The sequence below is a fragment of the Xyrauchen texanus genome, chromosome 49 (assembly GCF_025860055.1).
Source record: "Xyrauchen texanus isolate HMW12.3.18 chromosome 49, RBS_HiC_50CHRs, whole genome shotgun sequence".
Taxonomy (NCBI): domain Eukaryota; kingdom Metazoa; phylum Chordata; class Actinopteri; order Cypriniformes; family Catostomidae; genus Xyrauchen; species Xyrauchen texanus.
Genome location: NC_068324.1, coordinates 26,575,599 through 26,584,119, shown reverse-complemented (window position 1 = coordinate 26,584,119; position 8,521 = coordinate 26,575,599).

The window sequence follows — 8,521 nt, the reverse complement described above, 5'->3', positions numbered from 1 at the left end:
AAGAATTTCACCTACTGTTGCACTTGTGTACATGCTAGTGTGACAAAGTGATTTGATTTTAAGAATTTTCAGTGTTACAAGATGATTTGTTATATGTTTTACATTTATGTTATATGTTCTATGTTTTTAATTTCTGCAACCTTGTTAATTGTGCTGCTGCCTGTCTTGGCCAGGACGCTCTTGGAAAATAAATTTTTAATCTCAATGAGTTTACTTTCTGGTTAAATAAAGGTAATAATAATATCCCTGGATGCCTGAATGTGGGAGCAGATTTACTGTCCAGACAGAAAATACCAATGGGGGGGGGTGGAAACTGGAAACAATATAACAAACCAGACAGGGGAGAAACATATGAATGCAGGTCAACAAACACTTGAATTAAATGATCCGAAAAAACACAAAAGGAAAGGGAGCACAATAATTACAGACAAGGCACAAGAGGAAACAGTTGAAGACAATCAACATAACGAGGGCTCAACTAGGGCTCAGGCCAGAGGAAACAAGGGGGTGCAGTTGGGAGAGAACATGGAAAACTTAAACAAACGTAAACAGGGAGATGGTCTTGGCCAGGTTGAAGGTGGTCCAGAAGGCCATGGCAGAAAGGACCCAGAGGCAGGGATGGACAGGGATGCTAGTATCTTAGTTCAGCTCTTGAAAGTCCATGGCCACTGGACATATGAGGTCGGTGGTGGCTAATGGGCAAAGGTCAGATGGGTTAGGGGAGGCTGCTTGGCAGCAGGTGAGGTAAGAGGCAGCACAGGTCAGATCGAGCTAGGATCCGAAGGACTGGACAGACTGGGCAGGAGCCCCTGAGAACTGGAAAGACCAGGCACTGATGACCGGAGCTGTTACTGGGCTGAGCAACAGACTGGTGGCTGGTGTCTGACGAGTGTTGTTATAGTTTTCTTGTTAAAATCCTTATAAGTCCATCAATACAATTTTCTCGTGTTATTGTATAATTCCACCTGAATTATTCACTTTAACACTGTGCTTGCAAAATTTAGAATGACATTAAAAATAATTTCTGCAACAGTACATCTCAGATGTAAAAACTCTTATCATTTGTGAGCATTTTTCCATAGACTCACATTGTATAGACTGCCGCCCAGTGGGGGGAAACCATAAAGGGCCAAGGAGTACGTTTTAGGCCGCCGTGTTGGCTACGAACGAGCGATCGTTCCCAAACTTTGCGCACGCTATCGGGGTCTTTCCACGAGAAACATATTACACTTTTGTGTGCCCCACCCCAGGGGAACCCCTAAAACTGATCCCTGTGGCACTCCATATTTTACTTTTGTTTGGTTTGACAATTCCTCATTTACATAGACAAAGTGGTAGTGGTCTGCTAAATATGACCTAAACCATGCTAATGCAACTCCACAAATTCCAACATAATTCTCCAGCCTATTCAAGAGAATGTTGTGATCTATCCTGTCGAATGCAGCACTTAGATCTAAAACCACTAGAAGAGAAATGCAGCTGCGATCAGATGATAGATAGATAGATAGATAGATAGATAGATAGATAGATAGATAGATAGATAGATAGACAGACAGACATACAGACATACAGACACAAAAACAGACAGATAGATAGATAAGACAGACAGACAGATAGATAGAAAAAAAAGACAGACATATAGATAGACATATAGATAGACAGACAGATAGATACATAGATAGATACATAGATAGATAGATAGATAGATAGATAGACAGACAGACAGACAGACAGACATACAGACACAAAGACAGACAGATAGATAGATAAGACAGACAGATAGATAGAAAGAAAAGACAGACATATAGATAGACAGATAGATAGATACATAGATAGATACATAGATAGACAGACAGATAGATAGATAGACAGACAGACACAAAGACAGACAGACAGATAGAGAGATAAGACAGATAGATAGAAAGAAAAGACAGACATATAGACAGACAGACAGACAGACAGATAGATAGATAGAAAGAAAAGACAGACATATAGATAGACAGACAGACAGACAGACAGACAGACAGACAGATAGATAGGATACATACATACATAGACAGACAGAAAGATAGACAGACAGACATATAGATAGATAGACAGACAGACAGACAGACAGACAGACAGACAGTCAGACAGAGAGACAAAAAGAGAGATAGATAGATGTAAGACCTAGATAGATAGATAGATAGATAGATAGATAGATAGATAGATACATAGATAGATACACAGAAAACAGACAGACAGACAAAGAGACAGACAGAGAATAGATAGATAGATAGATAGATAGATAGATAGATAGATAGATAGATAGATAGATAGATAGATAGATAGATAGATAGACAGATAGACAGACATAAAGACAGACAGATAGATAGATAAGACAGACAGACAGACAGATAGATAGAAAAAAAAGACAGACATATAGATAGACATATAGATAGACAGACAGATAGATACATAGATAGATAGATAGATAGATAGATAGATAGATAGATAGATAGATAGATAGATAGATAGACAGACATACAGACACAAAGACAGACAGATAGATAGATAAGACAGACAGACAGATAGATAGAAAGAAAAGACAGACATATAGATAGACATATAGACAGACAGATAGATACATAGATAGACAGACAGACAGACAGACAGACAGACAGACAGACAGACAGATAGATAGACACAAAGACAGACAGATAGATAGATAAGACAGACAGACAGACAGATAGATAGAAAGAAAAGACAGACATATAGACATATAGACAGATAGATAGATAGATAGACAGATAGATAGATAGATAGATAGATAGATAGATAGATAGATAGATAGATAGATAGATAGATAGAAAAGACAGATATATAGATAGACAGACAGACAGACAGACACAAAGACAGACAGACAGACAGATAGAGAGATAAGACAGATAGATAGAAAGAAAAGACTGACATATAGATAGACATATAGATAGACAGACAGACAGACAGACAGACAGACAGATAGATAGAATACATACATACATAGACAGACAGAAAGATAGACAGACAGACATATAGATAGATAGACAGACAGACAGACAAACAGTCAGACAGAGAGACAAAAAGAGAGATAGATAGATGTAAGACCTAGATAGATAGATAGATAGATAGATAGATAGATAGATAGATAGATAGATAGATAGATACACAGAAAACAGACAGACAGACAGACAGACAGACAAAGAGACAGACAGAGAATAGATCGATAGATAGATAGATAGATAGATAGATAGATAGATAGATAGATAGACAGACAAAGAGACAGACAGAGAATAGATAGATAGACAGAGAGTGGAGAGAGACAAAAAGTGGTGTAACATGTGCTCTCTTAGGTTCATTAAAGACCAGAAGTGCTGCTGCATTCTGGATCATTTGGAGAGGTCTAATAGCACATGCAGGAAGGCCTGCAATGAGAGCGTTACAGTAGTCCAGTCTAGTTACGACAAGGGACTGAACGAGCAGTTGTGTGGCATGTACAGAGAGGAAGGGTCTTATCTTCCTGATATTGTAGAGTGTAAATCTACATGATCTTGCAGTCTTTGAAATGTGGTCAGTGAAATTTAGCTCATCATCAATGGTTACCCCTAGATTTCTGACCGTTTTGGAAGGTGAAACTGTAGTTGGACCCAGCTGCACGGTGATGTTGTGTTCAACAGCAGGGTTGGCTGGAAAGACAAGGAGTTCGGTCTTGGCTGGGTTGAGTTGAAGGTGGTGTTCCTTCATCCAGGCTGAGATGTCTGCCAGACAGGTAGCGATTCGAGCGGTCACTGTGGTGTCGTTGGGCTGGAAAGACAAGTAGAGTTGCGTGTCATCAGCATAGCTGATAGATAGATAGATAGACAGACAAAGAGACAGATAGATAGACAGACAGACAGACAGAAAAGACAGACAGACAAAGAGACAGACAGACAGACAGACAAAGAGACAGACAGACAGACAGATATTTAGGTAGATAGAAAGATAGATTTACGACTTGCAGATACAAATATATACACACATATACACATAGTGGATTTATTTTGATTAGTTATTTTTATATTTGTTAAACTAAATGTAATTATAGATTAAGGTGTAGTTCTTTTTTACACAGCCTCTGCTTTGGCAATACTGTATCGTTTATATTCATGCCAATAAAGACCCTTTGAATTGTATTGAATTGAATAGTGGACATACTGAGACCTGCACTGTGCAAAACTGCTACAAAGTGGATATTTTAACAGAGAATCACAGACAGTTTCAATGCTGAACCTTTAGGGGGCGTCCACGTGTTTTTAAAACATGCAGATTTTATAAATATATATATGGCCAGTTAAATGGACAGCCTTTGCTGTCTCTCATCCGTGTCTAGAAAAGCACTTCATAAATTAAATGAATTATTACTATTATTAATGTTATTATTAGTAGTATTATAGTTTTCTTGTTATTATCCTTATAAGTCCATCAATACAATTTTCTCGTGTTATTGTATAATTCCACCTGAATTATTCACTTTTACACTGTGCTTGCAAAATTTAGAATGACATTAAAAATAATTTCTGCAACAGTACATCTCAGATGTAAAAAACTCTTATCATTTGTGAGCATTTTTCCATAGACTCACATTGTATAGACTGCCGCCCAGTGGGGGGAAACAATAAAGGGCCAAGGAGTACGTTTTAGGCCGCCGTGTTGGCTACGAACGAGCGATCGTTCCCAAACTTTGCGCACGCTATCGGGGTCTTTTCACGAGACACGTATTACACTTTTGTGTGCCCTGCCCCAGGGGAACCCCTTTTATTACAGTAAAAATATGCTTAATATAGTCGGGCCTATATAAAGCCTCTGTGAAAGGAGTACGTTTTAGGCCGCCTTGTTGACTATGAACGAGCGATCGTTCCCAAACGTTGCACACGCTATCGGGGTCTTTCCACGAGAAACATATTACACTTTTGTGTGCCCCCCCTCAGGGCAACCCCTTTTATTACCGTATAAATATGCTTAATATAGTTGGGCCTATATAAAGCCTCTGTGGAAGGAGTAGGTTTTAGGCCGCCGTGTTGGCTACGAACGAGCGATCGTTCCCAGACTTTGCACACGCTATCGGGGTCTTTCCACGAGAAACATATTACACTTTTGTGTGTCCCGCCCCAGTGGAACCCGTTTTATTACAGTCCAAATATGCTTAATATAGGCGGCATGCTTAATATGGAGTGGTGGTGGTGTAGTGGACTAAAGCACATCACTGGTAATCAGAAGGTTGCTGGTTCGATCCCCACAGCCACTACCATTGTGTCCTTGAGCAAGACACTTAATCCAAGTTGCTCCGGGGGAATTGTCCCTGTAATAAGTGCACTGTAATTCGCTTTGGACCATATATGATGCGGGCCATAGCGAAGACCCGTATCTCCGTATCTAACCCGGTCGTTACAAATGTAAATCTTCGGGCGCTCCCTAGACGTTTACAATTCGAGAGCTCGCTGGTGGATTGTTCCCTTCAATCGATTCCTTGAGTTTTCTTCAGTTGGTCTTAAAAAAGGCTTTGAATTGTGAAAACCCGTCGCAAAACCACGAAGTTACAATTTGAACTCACTGGAGCCTCAGCCATTTCACGTATCGCTATTTATTGTTATTATATTGTTTTTAAAGCTCCTCTTGTCATAATAAAATTCATCATCCCTTCACTTGTCAACTCATTTCTAAAATGCAACGGTTATCCGGCTTCATCAAGTTGGACACGTTGAGAGTTGCAATGTGAAGTCACTTTTCTGGTTGACTGTAACTATCTATATTATGTCTTTTATGGGCATAAAAAACAAAAAATCATTGAAAAGTCAAAAAATGCTTCCATTGTTCAACCTTATATAGATTTAATTATTTATTTTTTTCTCCCTCTGGCTTTTGTTTTTTTATAATTGTTGTATGTGTGTTTTAAAACATTTTTTTTGCAATTTTTGACACAATTTCATGTAAGACCTTGGCATGATTATTAATAAAATAAAATAAAATAAATAACTAATAATAAAAAAATGATCTTTAAGGAAATCTGAATTGATGGATTGTTATTGTAATCGATGACTCAGCGATTGAACCATGAAAGGGGCTTTATTGGATTTCGCAGATTTCATTTCAAAGGACAAAAGCGCCCCTAACAAGTGTGTCATCTCAAGATATGTGTGGCAAGATTCGATGCCGTTTGTATTCTTAAAAGTTTTCAAGTCTTTCGGTTATTTTCTGATGCATTTGTTTTTGGAACAATTTCTTTAATATTTACTGGACTCAAGTCTGCTCTGCTCGCAACAAAATAATCTCCTCCTCACAAGCATGGCCCGATAAGTTTCATGAAATGATAATAATAATAATAAAGGATTGAGTTTATCCCACCCAACAATTCCTACAAAAACATTTCAGCGTTCTTGTGAAAAATGCGTTCATTACCACAGTCGTATTCATGCAAATCTTAAAGACCTGCATGTGACTTTTTTAAACCACTCACAACCTACGTGCAAAAGACTCTTCTACCTTTTCAGCGCTACATTTCCATTGCTCTCTTCTTCTGTTCATCTCTCCTCGTCACATGAAAGCAGACGGAATTCTGAATTCGATGACACCAAGCTTGGCAAAATCGGACCGACCGTCCTAAAGATTTATCTGTGAAACAATCCAGCCAATCAGATTCGATATGCAAATGAGGGTGGACATAATGAGGGTGGAAGTCGTAATTACCTCTATACCTAACCCTAACCTAACCCTAATCCCTAACCCCTAAACCCACTCAAAACTTAACCTAACCCTAACACCTAAACCCACTCTAGACTTAACCTAATCCTAACCTAACCTAACCCTAACACCTAAACCCACTCAAAACATACCCTTACACCTAAACCTACTCTAAACCTACCCATACACTTATAACGCTTTTAATTTAAAACCTACAATTGTAACCCCACCTGACGCAACCCTAATTATTTAAACCCTGGATATGTTGGTGCAGCATGGTTTGGGTGGGCGGGGCTCTCTGCCTGATCCTCTTGCCGGAACTTTGGGCCCGCGGAAGCGACCAGTTGAGAGAAGGCCTGTGCACAACCGGGCCTGGGCCCTTTGGGGCCTGGACTTAGGATTTTACAATTTCCTAACCCTAACCCTAAGCCTAGCTAACCCTAACCTAACCCTAACCCTATTCAGGACTCCATTCAGGGTCTCCAAGATGGCCGAATACGCATATGCACAGACAACCCCCCCCCCCCCCATAACCCGTAGGCGTAGGGAGGCGACCCTCTCGTCTATCGGGTTAAACTCCAACGCAGCGGCGCTCAGCCGGTGACTCGTGAGTATCCCCACACCTGCCCGTCGCCTCACACCCTGGGCGACTCCAGAGAAGTATAGAGTCCATCCCCTATCCAGGAGTACAGATCCAGAGCCAAGACTGTGCGTCGAAGTATGCCCCACCAGATCCAACTGGTAACGCTCCACCTCTCTCACTAGTTACGGCTCCTTCCCCCCAGTGAGGTGACATTCCACGTCCCCATAGAGCGAGCCTTTGCTGCCCAGGTCTGGTCCGTTGAGACCCCCGGCCTTCACTGCCACCCATATAGCAGCGCACCCAACTCCTGTGGTTTCTCCCATGGGTGGTGGGCCCAATGGATGATGCAAAATGTCGATTTTCTCAAATTGTTATTCATGTCGGCAATAACAATGTAAATGGTAAAATGGTCTGCCGGGAATCGAATCAACAACCCTGCGATAAGTGGCCAACCCGCTCTACCACCTGAGCCACAGCCGCCCCGATGTCCATCATTGCCAGTCGGAGATCACTAGAGATAATGTTAAAGAGATGTGTGAACTTGCAAAAAATATGTCAGACACTGTAATATGCTCTGGCCCCCTCCCTTTTTGTCATAAATGGTCTGCACTTATATAGCGCCTTTTTAACCTTAATTCAAAGCGCTTTACACTTTGACTCATTCACAAACAAGCAGAGCTGCCATGCAAGGTGCTTGCCTGCCATTGGGAACAACTTGGGGTTCATTGTCTAACACAAGGACACTTCGGCATGTGGGCCAGGATTTGAACCACCAACCCTGTGATTAGTGGCCAACCCGCTCTACCAACTGAGCCAAAGCCACCCATCATGGTAATGTTTATAATAGAGTAATGTAAGTAGAACTGACCTGTAAAGAGAGACTGACTCAATCCCTCAAGGGAAGGTGCTGCTCTTCTCTCTAGTAATTTGGCTCATAGACATAATAGTGATAGTATTTTACTAAATGGGGCCCAGGGCAGAAAGCAGAAAAACTGGCTAATCCAAACATCTGCTAGCTGCCTTGAGACGTCACACAGGTCACATAAACTACAACACATAAGAGACTGTATCACCTACATATCATATGGAGACTGTCTTTTTCCCCCAAACTATCAAACACAAAACTCTCACTAAATTATTTAGAAAGAATTTGATTAAGGTAAAACCTGAAAATAACAAAAACTAAGATATACATCATATAAA